The 13,459-nt window shown below is 51.3% G+C and overlaps 1 long non-coding RNA gene across 1 annotated transcript; it reads right to left on the bottom strand.

Annotated features, from left to right (window-relative positions):
• Positions 1 to 659: 659 nt before the first annotated feature.
• Positions 660 to 7,511, bottom strand: LOC134728534 (uncharacterized). Its single transcript, XR_010109033.1, has 2 exons — positions 2,079 to 7,511; positions 660 to 1,454 (listed from the first exon to the last, which is right to left on the bottom strand). It is a non-coding gene; the product is annotated as an uncharacterized LOC134728534 (long non-coding RNA).
• Positions 7,512 to 13,459: the final 5,948 nt, after the last annotated feature.

Genomic DNA, 13,459 nt, shown 5'->3' with positions numbered 1-13,459 from the left:
TGTGAAATATTTGGTGTTTTACTTTAGTCCTCAATGTTCACAAAAATATCTTTTTTTTGTATATGCTACATAAAAAGTGTTCTCAACCTACCGAATGATAATAAAGGTTAAACTTTGTGAGATGAATCCACACATCACAAAGCATTTTCACTAATAGATTGTTGCTAGTATGTATCATGGCATATTCAGTTTTTCAATATACTTGTCAATGAGCTCCAAAATGTCCTTTTGTAGATTCTTTAAAAAGAGTGTTTCCAATGTGCTGAATCAATATAAAGGTTTACCTCTGTGAGATGAATCCACACACCACCAAGCATTTTCAAATATTGCTTGTTTCTAGTTTTTATCTTGAAATATTCATTTTTTCACTATAGGCCTCAGTGAGCTCCAAAATGTCCCTTCATAGGTTGTACAAAAAGAGTGTTGCCAACCTGCTGAATCACAACAAAGGTTTAAGTTTGTGAGACAAATCCACATATCAGAAAGCATTTTCACAGATAGCTTGCTGCTAGTTTTAATCACTGGTATTAGGTTTTTCAGTATAGCCTTCAATGTACTTTGAAACGTCCCTTTGTAGATTCTATTAAAAGAATGTTTTCAACCTGCTGAATCAAAACAAAGGTTTAACTCTGTAAGATGAACCCACACATGGCAAAGCATTTACACAGATAGCTTGTTTCTAGTTTTTATTGCAGAATATTCAATTTTCCACAGTAGGCCTCAATGGGCTCTGAAATATCCCTTTATAGATTCTACAAAGAGTTTTTCCAACCTGGTGAATCAAAAAAAGTTTTATCTCTGATAGATGAATTCACACATCACAAAACATTTTCACAGATATTTTGTTTCTAGATTTTATCACAGGATATTAGGTTTTTCTCTATAGGCCTCAATGGGCTCAGAAATGTTCCTTCCTAGATTCTATAAAAAGAGTGTTTCCAACCTGCTGAATCAAAATAAAGATTTATCTCTGTCAGATGAAGGAACACATCACAAAGCATTTTCACAGATAACTTCTTTCAAGTTTTTATGATAAGATATTTGGTTTTCCACTGCAGGCCTCAATTGGCTTCAAAATATTCCTTTGAATGTTCTTCAAAAAGATTGTTTTCGACTTGCTGTAACAAAACAAAAGTTTAACTTTGTGAGATAAATCCACACATTGGAAAGTATTTTCACAGATAGCTTGTTTCCTGTTTTTATAGTAGAATATTCGGTTTTACAACTATACGCCTCTATGGGCTGTGAAATGTCGCTTCATAGATTCTAAAAAAGAGTTTTTCCAACCTGCTGAATCAAAACAATTTTAAGTCTCAGTTGAATCCACACAACACAAAGGATTTTCACTGATAGATTTTTCTAGTTTTTATCAAGCAATATTTGTTTTTTTATTGTAGTTCTCAATGGGCCTTGAAATGTCTTTTAACACGTTCCAGAATTAGACTGTCTGCAACCTGCAGAATAAAAACAAAGGTTTAACTTTGGGAGATGCATCCGTACATCACAAAGCATTTTCACAGATAGCTTATATCTAGTTTTCATTGTGGGACATTCGATTTTTTAAAAGAGTCCTCAATGGGCTCTAAAATGTCCCTTCATAGATTCTCCATAAATAGTGCTTCAAATCTGCTAAATCAAAACAAAGCTTTAACCTTGTGGTATGAATCCACTCATTGCAAAGCATTTTCACATAAAACTTTTTCTAGTTTTCATCATGGGACATTTGTATTTTTACTACAGGCCTCAATGGGCTCCAAAGTGTCTCTTCATAGGTTCTACTAAAAAAAAGTGTTTCCAACCCGCCTTCCATAGATTTTCCAGAAACAGTGTTTTCAACCTCCTGAATTAAAACAAAGATTTAACTCTGTGTGATGAATCCAGACATCAGAAAGCTTTTTCACAGATAGCCTTTTTCTAGTTTCTATCACGGGATATTGGTTTTTCACTACCTGCCAAAATGGGCTCCAAATTGACCTCTCATATATTCTACAAGCAGAGAGTTTCCAACCTGCTGATGCAATACAAAGGTTTAACTTTGTATGATAAAACTACACATCACAAAGCATTTTTAGAGATACCTTGTTTCTAGCTTTTATCAGAGTATATTCTGTTTTTCACTACAGGCCTCAATTTGCTCTGAAATATCCTTTCGTATATTCTACAATAAGAATGTTTCCAACCTGCTGAATAAAAAGAAAGATTTAACTCTATAAGATGAAATTACACATCTCAAAGCATTTTCAGAGATAGCTTATTTATAGTGTTTATTAGGATTTTAGGTTTTTCACTATAAGCCTAAATCAATGGGCTTTGAAATATCTCATCAATTGTACAAAAAGAGAGTTTCCAACCTGCTGAATCAAAACAAAGGTTTAACATTGTGAGACAAATCCACAAATTGCAAAGCATTTTTACAGATAACTTGTTTCTAGTTTTTATCACGGGATATTTGATTTTTCACTAAAGGCCTCAGGGGGCTAAGAAAAGTCCCCTCTTTGATTCTACAAAATGAGTGTTTCCAAACTGCTAAGTTTCCAACCTGCTGAATCAAAACTAACATTCAACTCCATTAGATGAAGCCACACATCTCAAAGCATTTTCACAGATAGCTAGTTTCTAGTTTTCATCGTGGGATATTCAGTTTTTTACTACAGGCCTCATTGGGTTTGAAATGTCCCCTTGCAGATTCTAGAAAAATAGTGTTTCCAAACTGCTAAGTCAAAATAAAGATTAAACTCTGTGAGATGAAACCACACATTGCAAAAGATTTTTACAGATAGCTTGTTCTAGTTTTTATCATGGCATATGTGGTTTTTCACTATAGGCCTCAATGAGCTCCAAAATGTCCCTTCCTTTATTCTACAAAAAGAATGTTTCCACCCTGCCCAATCAAAACAAGGTTTAACTCTGTGAGATGATTCTACACATTGCAAAACATTTTCACACATAGCTTGTTTCTAGTTTTTATCCTGGGATATTTGGTTTTTAGTATAGGCCTCTATGGGCTCCAAAATATCCCTTCATAGATATTACAAAAAGAGTGTTTTCAACCTTCTGAACCAAAACAAGGGTTTAACTTTGCGAGATGAATCCACACATCTCAAAGCATTTTCACAGATAATGTGTTGCCAGTTTTTATCAGGGATATTCTTTTTTTATAATAGGCCTCAAGGACTCAGAAATTTCTTATTTTAGATTCTACTAAAAGAGTGTTTCCAACCTGCTGTATATAAACATAGGTATAACTCTATGAGATAAATCCACACATCACAAACATTTTCACAGATAGCTCGTTTCTAGCTTTTATCACAAGATATTCAGTTTTCACTATAGGCCTCAGTGGGCTCTGAAATGTTCCTTTGTAGATTCCACAAAAGAGTGTTTGAAACCTGCAGAATAAAAACAAAAGTCTAACTCTGTGAGATGAATCCACACACCACAGAACATTTTCACTAATAATTTCTTGCTAGTTTCTATGGTGGGATATTTAGTTTCTCAATATACTCATCCATGGGCTTCAAAATATCCCTTCATTGATTCTTAAAAAAGAGTGTTTCCAAACTGCTAAGTCAAAACAAATGTTTAACTCTGAGGGATAACCCATGCATCACAAAGCATTTTCACAGATAGTCACTGGAACGCTGGCCTTTCTGGAAAAGCCACCTTTTTGGTACCCCTCCCCTCATGGCCGTGGCAGTGGCACAGTGCTGTATCCTGCCTGGGCTTTGGCCTCTGCTTTGTCCTTCCTGTTGCTCTGTCTCCCCTGTTTCTGAAGGGCCTAGATGCCTCTCGCACTCGCTGAATGTCTTCAACAATGATCACAACCCAGTCCGTCAGGGAGACACTTCCTGGAGATCCCTGTCGTGATGGTTTCTCTCTTTCAACCTGTTCCTGCTTGATAGGGCAGGATTGACGACCCTGGAGCTCTTGGCTTCCATACTTGTCTCAGACAGGGAAGCTTCCTTCCTCTCCGTGTTTCACCTCATGGGTGGGTGGATTGCCTGGAATGAGCGCTAGTCGACAGTGACAGGCCTTGTCTTCTAGGACAGGTGCTGTTGCATTTCCTCTGCACTTCATGTCTCATTCGTGAGACACATCCTCTCCTCTGCTCCTGGGTGGACTGACTCCCTGGATCTTTTGACCATAACGAATGTCAGGGAAAGGAACCAAAGGGACAGGGTTGGGGCTGGGGCTGGGGCTGGGGCTGGGGCTGGTTGCAGGGGAGGTTGGGTCAGGGCTACCTGGGCCTTGGAGGGTTGGGGGTGGGGTGAATTTTGCCGAAACCTCTTTAATCCTCTGGCAGGCATTTCAAAATGTGGCTTGGACTAAGGCACAGGCACCCTCCTCGTTCCCAGGTGTTCTTCGATTTTCCTTGGCATTGATGGAAAGGTCACTCGTTCCCCGCTTCGACCGGGCACATTCCTGGACACCATTGTTGGTTTTGCCGTCACAATGTATGCCTCTGGTGACACATTCACACCATCTGCTGTGGGATACGCCAGTGCCACGCGTGGTCACATGGTCTCCATCTCGGATTCACCCCTGTTCCTCTTTCCACGAGTCCTGTAAAGCGTGGTCGGCTTTCCGGAGCCCGAGGGCTTTTAGAAGCGGAGCAGGCCACTGCTCTTTCAAAGGAGGAAGGAAGCAGAGGGCTGATGGATCAGTAAATATGCAGCTGACACTAGGCCTTGAGACTTATGGGATTATTCTGTGCTGCAGCGAGGCCCTACGGCCTCACCAGATGTAGTGAGCCCATCCTATCTGATTCAGTGGGCCAAAATGAATCTGAAGGGGAGTCCTGAGAACACAGCAAGCATCCAGAAGCTCCAGCTCCCTCGGTGGAAGTCGGCTCAAGGAGGTCCTGAGGACAGGACTCCTGGGGCTTTGGCCCTGGGACAAGACACACGGGACCCCTCTCCCACACTGCCCCAAACTGGACCCCGGATCCAGCCGCCGCCGCGGCTGCAGCAGGAGCCTCGCCGCCGCCCCGAAGCGCTGCCATTATTTAAAGGGGACGCAGCCTGACTGCCAGGAGCGAAGCGCGAGTCGGCCTAGCCAATGCGCCTGCGCGAGGTGCGAGTGGCTTTTCCCATCACAGTGGTTCCACGGTTGTCTTAGAAACCAGTCCCCAAGGCTTAGAAAAGCAGGAGCCCTCCGTGGCAGTCTTTGGGTGTCAGGGCTCTGAGGCTCCGGCCTGACCTCTCCACGGGGTCGACGGGGAAGTCTCCAGATGCCAGAAGTCGCAAAGCGCCGAACAGAAAGAGGAAACCCCAGGCGGAGTCTGGGAAAAGCAGCATAGCATCCCAGCCTCAGGCCTGCCTGGACGGTGTTGGTTGGGGTGACTCTCCCCAAAAGTCGTGCCGCCGTCCGTGATCTCTAAGACAGGTCGGCCTGCGTGCCCCTGGGCTGCTCTCTCATCCGGGGGTCGTTCTTGTCGAGAGTAGAACCCCGCAGTCTCAGGGGTGTCCTGGGGGTGTGTATTTCAATACCTCTGCTGGATGACTCTGTGTGTGAGTCTGTGTGTATGTGTGTGAGTAAGCCTGTGTGTGTCTTTGTGTGTCTGTGTATGTGTCTCCCATTCTCTCTTCTCACTCTGTATCTCAGTCTCTGTGGGTTTCTATCCCACACTCTGTGGGTTTGTGTGTGTGTGCCGCTGTGGGTGTGTGTGTTTGGCTGAATGTGCCCTGTGCGCCACAAAGCGGTTTCTCGCATGGTGGCGTGTCTTTGTTGAGAGTCTTTCTGCCTCGCTGCCTGGGTCATGAGGCCTGTTGACAATCGTTTTTGCCACCGCGGATCCGTTTGGGGTGTGTGAAAGCCTGGCCCACGTGAGGAGATGCTTCGGTCCCGGAGCAATTGAAGTCTCATCCCCATCCTGAGTGGCCTCTTTTCTAGGATCAAGATGAACACAATGCAGACGAGGACAAGAGCCCCACAGGAGCTCTTTTTCCCACAGGAGAGCAGCGGACCCATGTCAGAGAAGATGCTGGAGTCTTTTCACGGCTCTTCTCTGAGAAATGAAGCCACACCACGATACAGTCTGCAAGAGGAAGCTGGGAATGAGAGATGGTAAAACTCCCTGTCCCTGGAACGCTGGCCTCCCTGGACAAACCACCCTTTTGGAACCCCACCCCTTATGCCGTGGCGATGGCACGGTGCTGTATCCTGCCTGGGCTCCGGCCTCCGCTCTGTCCTCCCTCTGGCTCTGCCTACCCTGTTTCTCAGGGGCCTGGATGCCTCTCATTCTGGCCAAATGCCTTCAACAAAGATGACTTCCCACTCCGTCAGGGAGACTCGTCCTGGAGACCCGTGTCTAGATTGTTTCTCTGTCCAAACGTCTTTCTGCTTGATTGGGCAGTTCTCATGACCCAGGAGCTCTTGGCTTCCGTAGGTGTCTCAGACAGAGAAGCTTCCTTCTACTCCACGTTTCCCCTCATGGGTGGGTGGATTGCCTAGAATGAGCGCTAGGCGACCGTGACTGGCCTTGTCTTCCAGGACAGGTGGTGTCCCATTTCCTCTACAATACCTGTCTCATTCTTGAGGGATATCCTCTCCTCTGCTCCTGGGTGGACTGACTGCCATGATCTTCTGGGCGAAACGAATGTCAGGGAACCAAAGGGACTGGGCTAGGTCTGGGGGCTGGGGCTGGGGTTGGGTGCAGCCGAAGCTGCGTCAGGGCTACCAGGTCGGTGGAGGATTGGGGGTGTTGCGAATTTTGCAGAAACCTCTTTGCTCCTCTGGTAGGCATTCGAAAACGTGGCTTGGGTCAGGTACAGGCGGCCCCCCCATCCCCCCGGGTCCCAGGTGTTCTTTGATTTTCCTTGGTATTGATGGAAAGGTCACCTGTTTCCCCCTTCCACCGGCACATGCCCAGACCCCACCCTTTGTTTCGCCGTCCCCCGTATGCCTCCGGTGAAACACATTAACACCAACTGCTGTGGGATTGGCCAGTGCCACGCGTGGTCACATGGTGTCCCCCTCGGATTCACCTCTGTTCCTCTTTGCAGGTGTCCTGTAAAGCGCGGTCAGTTTTCCGGAACCACAGGACTTTTAGAAGCGGGGCAGGCCACTGCTCTATCAAAGGAGGAGGGAGGCAGAGGGCTGATGGATGAGTGAATTTGCAGCTGACACTAGGCCTTGAGACCTATGGGATCATTCTGCGCTGCAGCGAGGCCCTGCCAGCCTCTAAAGATGTGGTGAGCCCATCCTATCTCACTCGGAGGGGGCCAAAATCGGATCTCAACGGGAGTCCGGAGAACACAGCAGGCGTCCAGAAGCTCCCCCTCCCTCGGTGGAAGTCAGGTCAAGCAGGTCCTGAGGACAGGATCCCTGGGGGTTTGGGCCTGGGACAGGACGAGACACCCGCGGCTCCCTCTCCCACGCTGCCCCAAACAGGACCCAGGATCCAGCCGCCGCCGCGAGGGCAGCAGGAGCATCGCGGCCGCCGCGCCATGGTGGCTATATTTAAAGGGGACGCAGCCTATCTGTCAGGAGTGGAGCGCCAGTCGGCTCAGCCAATGCGCATGCGCGACGCGCGAACGGTTCCTCCCCTCACAGTGGTTCCAACGGTTGTCTTAGAAACCAATCCCTGAGGCTTGGCAGAGCAGGAGCCCTCCGTGGCAGTGCTTGGGTGTTGAGGCTCTGAACCTCCGGCCTCACCTCTCCACGGGGTTGAACGGAATGTCTCCGGATGCCAGGAGACGCAAAGGGCCGACCATCATGATGAAACCCGAGGCGGAGACGGGGGAAGCAGCACGGGATCCCAGCCTCAGGCCTGCACAGACAGTGTTGGTTGAGGTGAGTCTCCCCAAAAGTCGTGCTGCCGTCCGTGATCTCGAGGACGGGTCGGCCTGTGTGCCCCTGGGCTGCTCTCTCACCCGAGGGTCCTTCTCCTCCACAGCAGAACCCCGCAGCCTCAGGGGTTGCCTGGGGGTGTGTGTTTCAATGCCTCTGCTGTATGTGTGTGTGTGTGTGTGTGTGTCTGTGTGTGTCTGTGTGTGTCTGTGTGTGTGTCTCCCATTCTCTCTTCTGTCTCTGCCTCTCAGTCTCTGTGTGTTTCTTTCCCACTCTCTGTGGGTTTGTGCCAGCCAAAGTTGTGTCAGGGCTACCAGGTCGGTGGAGGATTGGGGGTGTTACCAATTTTGCAGAAACCTGTTTGCTCCTCTGGTAGGCATTCGAAAACGTGGCTTGGGTCAGGCACAGGCGGCCCCCCCAACCCCCGGGTTCCAGGTCTTCTTTGATTTTCCTTGGCATGGATGGAAAGGTCACCCGTTTCCCCTTCCACCGGCACAAGCCTGGACCCCACCCTTTGTTTCGCCGTCGCGCCGTATGCCTCCGGTGACACACATTAAAATGAACTGCTGTGGGATTGGCCAGTGCCACGCGTGGTCACATGGTCTCCCCCTCGGATTCACCTCTGTTCCTCTTTGCAGGTGTCCTGTAAACCGCGGTCCGCTTTCCGGAACCTCAGGACTTTTACAAGCGGTGCTGGCCACTGCTCTTTCAAAGGAGGAGGGAGGCAGAGGGCTGATGGATGAGTGAATTTGCAGCTGACACTAGGCCTTGAGACCTATGGGATCATTCTGTGCTGCAGCGAGGCCCTGCCAGCCCCTCCAGATGTGGTGAGCCCATCCTATGTCACTCGGAGGGGGCCAAAATCCTATCTCAACGGGAGTCCGGAGAACACAGCAGGCCTCCTGAGGCTCCCCCTCCCTCGGTGGAAGTCCACTCAAGCAGCTCCTGAGGACAGGACCCCTGTGGGTTTGGGCCTGGGACAGGACGGGACACCCGCGGCCCCCTCTCCCACGCCGCCCCACACAGGACCCAGGATCCAGCCGCCACCGTGGCGGCAGCAGGAGCATCACGGCCGCCGCGTGGCGGTGGCGATATTTAAAGGGGACGCAGCCAATCTCTCAGAAGTGGAGCGCGAGTCGTCTCAGCCAATGCGTATGCGCGAGGCGCGAGCGGTTTCTCCCGTCACAGTGGTTCCCACGGTTGTCTTAGAAACCAGTCCCCGAGGCTTGGCAGAGCAGGAGCCGTCCGTGGCAGTGCTTGGGTGTCGAGGCTCTGAGGCTAAGGCCTCAGCTCTCCATGAGTCGAAGGGAAAGTCTCCGGATGCCAGGAGTCGCAAAGAGCCGACCATGATGAGGAAACCCCAGGCGGAAACGGGGGAAGCAGCACGGGATCCCAGCCTCAGGCCTGCATGGACGGTGTTGGTTGGGGTGAGTCTCCCCAAAGTCGTGCCACCGTCCGTGATCTCGAGGACGGGTCGGCCTGCGTGCCCCTGGGCTGCTCTCTCACCCGAGGGTCTTTCTCCTCCAGAGTAGAACCCCGCAGCCTGAGGGGTTGCCTGGAGGTGTATGTTTCAATGACTCTGCTGTATGACTCTGTGTGTGTGTGTGTTTGTGTGTGTGTGTGTCTGTGTGTGTGTCTCCCATTCTCTTTTCTCTCCCTGTCTCTCAGTCTCTGTGTGTTTCTTTCCCACTCTCTGTGGGATTGTGTGTGTGTGCCCGTGTGCGTGTTTGTCTTTGGCTGAATGTGCCCTGTGCGCCACAAAGCGGTTTCTCACATGACGGCCTGTCTTTGCTCAGCCTCTTTCTGCGTCTCTGCCTGTTTCATGAGGCTGGTTGTCAATGCTTTTCGCCGCCTCGGATCCGCTTTGGGTGTGTGAAAGCCTGGCCCATGTGAGGAGATGCTTCGGTCCCAGAGCAATTGAAGTCTCATCCCCATCCTGAGCGGCCTCTTTTCTAGGATCAAGAGGAACACACTGCAGACGAGGACAAGAGTCCCACAGGAGCTCTTTGTTCCACAGGAGACCAGCGGACCCACGTCAGAGAAGATGCTGGAGTCTTTTCATGGCTCTTCTCTGAGAAATGAAGCCACACCACGATACAGTCTGCAAGAGGAAGCCGGGAATGAGAGATGGTAAAACTCCCTGTCCCTGGAACGCTGGCCTCCCTGCGCAAGCCACCCTTTTGGAACACCACCCCTTAAGCCCGTGGCCGTGGCACGGTTTTGTATCCTACCTGGGCTCCGGCCTCTGATCTGTCCTCACTCTTGCTCTGCCTCCCTTGTTTCTCAGGGGCCTGGATGCCACTGGCTCTGGCCAAATGCCTTCAACAAAGATGACTTACCACTCCATCAGGGAGACACGTCCTGGAGACCCGTGTCTAGATTGTTTCTCTGTCCAAACGTCTTTCTGGTTGATTGGGCAGGTCTCATGACCCGGGAGCTCTTGGCTTCCTTAGTTGTCTCAGGCAGAGAAGCTTCCTTCTCCACGTTTCCTGTCATGGGTGGGTGGATTGCCTAGAATGAGGGCTAGGCGACCATGACTGGCCTTGTCTTCCAGGACAGGTGGTGTCGCATTTCCTCTGCATTTCCTGTCTCATTTTTGAGGGACATCCTCTCCTGTGCTCCTGGGTGGACTGACTCCCTTGAACTTATGGCCGAAATGAATGACAGCGAACCAAAGGGACTGGGCTAGGGCTGGGGGCTGGGGCTGGGGCTGGGCCTGGGGCTGGGTGCAGCCGAAGTTGCCTCAGGGCTACCAGGTTAGTGGAGGTTTGGGGGTGTTGTGAGTTTTGCAGAAACCTCTTTGCTCCTCTGGTAGGCATTTGAAAACGTGGCATGGGTCAGGCACAGGCGGCCCCCCCAACCCCCAGGTTCCAGGTGTTCTTTGATTTTCCTTGGCATTGATGGAAAGGTCACCCATCTCCCCCTTCCACCAGCACATGCCTGGACCCCACCCTTTGTTTCACCGTCGCCTCGTATGCCTCCGGTGACACACATTAACACCAACTGCTGTGGGATTGGCCAGTGCCACTCGTGGTCACATGGTCTCCCCCTCGGATTCGCCTTTGTTCCTCTTTGCAGGTGTCCTGTAAAGCGCGGTCCGCTTTTCGGAACCCCAGGGCTTTTAGAAGCGGGACAGGCCACTGCTCTTTCAGAGGAGGAGGGCATTGAAAAACACACCCCCAGGCAATCCCTGAAGCTGTGATGTTCTGCTCTCTACGCGACCCTCGGGTGAGAGAGCAGCCCAGGGGCACGCAGGCCGACCTGTCCTAGAGATCACTGACGGAGGCACGACTTTTGGGGAGACTCACCCCAACCAACACCGTCCGGGCAGGCCTGAGGCTGGGATCCCGTGCTGCTTCCCCCGTCTCCGCTGGGCTTTCCTCATGGTAGTTGGCCCTTTGGGACTCCTGGAATCTGGGGACATTCCCGTCGACCCGGTGAAGAGGTTAGGCCCGAGCCTCAGAGCCCGGAAACCCAAGCACAGCCCTGGAGGGCTCCTTCTTCGCCCAGCCTCCGGGACTGGTTTCTAAGACAACCGTGGGAACTACTGTGACTGGAGAAGCCACTCGCGCCTTGCGCATGCGCATTGGGTGAGCCGACTCGCGCTCCGCTCCTGGCAGTCAGGCTGGGTCCCCTTTAAATACTGCCACCTCTGAGCGCGGCAGCAGCGAGGCTCCTGCTACCCCCGCAGCGGCGGCTAGACCCGGGGTCCAGTTTGGGGCGGCGTGGGAGAGGGGGTCGCGGGTGTTTTCTCCTGTCCCAAGGGCCAAACCCCGAGGAGTCCTCACCTCAGGTCCTGCTTGAGCCGACTTCCACCGAGGGAGGGGGAGCTTCAGGACGCCTGCTGTGTTCTCCGGACTCCCGTTCAGATCCGATTTTGGCCCCCTTCGTGTGAGATAGCATGGGCTCACCATATCTGGTGAGGCAGGCAGGGCCTCGCTGCAGCACAGAATGATCCCATAGGTCTCAAGGTCTAGTGTCAGCTGCAAATTCACTCATCCATCAGCCCTCTGCCTCCCTCCTCCTTTGAAAGAGCAGTGGCCTGCCCCGCTTCTAAAAGCCCTGGGGTTCCGGAAAGCCGACCGCGCTTTACAGCACACCTGCATAGAGGAACAGGGGCGAATCCGAGGTGGAGACCATGTGACCACGCGTGGCACTGGCCTATCCCACAGCAGTTGGTGTTAATGTGTGTCACCGGAGGCATACGGGGCAACGGCGAAACAAAGGGTGGTGTCCAGGCATGTGCCGGTTGAATGGGGAAACGGGTGAACTTTCCATCAATGCCAAGGAAAATCGAAGAACACCTAGGACCCGGGGGGTGAGGGGCCTGTGCCTGAACCAAGCCACGTTTTCACATGCCTACCAGAGGAGCAAAGAGGTTTCTGCAAAATTCGCCCCACCCCCAATCCTCCACCGCCCTGGTAGCGCTGACACAACTTCGGCTTCGCCCAGCCACAGCCCCAGCCCCAGCCCCAGCCCAGTCTCTTTGGTTCCCTGGCATTTGTTTCGGCCAGAAGATCAAGGGAGTCAGTCCACCCAGGAGCAGAGGAGAGGATGTCCCTCAGGAATGAGACAGGAAGTGCAGAGGAAACGCGACACTACCTTTCCTGGAAGACAGGGCCTGTCACGGTCGCCTAGCGCTCATTCTAGGCAATCCACCCACCCATGAGGGGAAACATGGAGAAGAAGGAAGCTTCCCTGCCTGAGACAGGAATGGAAGCTAGGAGCTCCCAGGTCATGAGACCTGCCCAATCAAGCAGAAACACGTTTGGAGAGAGAAACAATCACGACACGGATCTCGAAGAAATGTCTCCCTGATGGACTGGTAAGTCATCTTTGTTGAAGATATTGGGCGTCAGCGAGAGGCATCGAGGCGCTTGAGAAACAGGTGAGGCACAGCAGGAGGGAGGACAGGGCAGATGCCGGCGGCCAGGCAGGATATATCACCGTTCCACTGCCAGGGTCATAAGGGGTGGGGTTCCAAAACGGTGGCTTGTCCAGAGAAGCCAGCATTCCATTGACAGGGATTGTTTCCATCTCCCATTCCCAGCTTCCTCTTCCAGACCGTATTGTGGTGTGGCTTCATTTCTCAGAGAAGAGCCATGAAAAGATACAAGCATCTTCTCTGACGTGGGTCCGCTGGTCTCCTGCGGGAGAAAGAGCTCCTGTGGGGCTCGTGTCCTCGTCTGCAGTGTGTTCATCTTGATCCTAGAAAAGAGGCCGCTCAGGATGGGGATGATATTTCAATTGCTCTGGGACCGAAGCATCTCCTCACGTGGGCCAGGCCTTCACACACCCAAAGTGGAACCGCGTCGGCGAAAAGGATTGACAACCGGCCTCATGAACCTGGCAGAGAGGCAGAAACAGGCTCACCAAAGACAGGCCGCCATGCGAGAAACAGCTTTGTGGCGCACAGGGCACATTCGGCCAAGGACACACACGCACAAGGGGAACACACACACAAACCGACAGAGAGAGGGAAAGAAACACACAGAGACTGAGAGACAGAGAGAGAAGAGAGAATAGGAGACACACACACAGACACACACACACACACATATACACACAGACACACACACAGAGTCTTACAGCAAAGGCTTTGAAACACACACACCCAGGCAACCCCTGAGGCTGTGGGGTTCTGCTTTCGACAAGAACGACCCTTCGG

The sequence above is a fragment of the Pan paniscus genome, chromosome 11, assembly GCF_029289425.2.
Source record: "Pan paniscus chromosome 11, NHGRI_mPanPan1-v2.0_pri, whole genome shotgun sequence".
Lineage (NCBI taxonomy): Eukaryota > Metazoa > Chordata > Mammalia > Primates > Hominidae > Pan > Pan paniscus.
The sequence above is the reverse complement of the archived record's forward strand: the minus strand, read 5'-3'. Positions and strand labels throughout refer to the sequence as shown.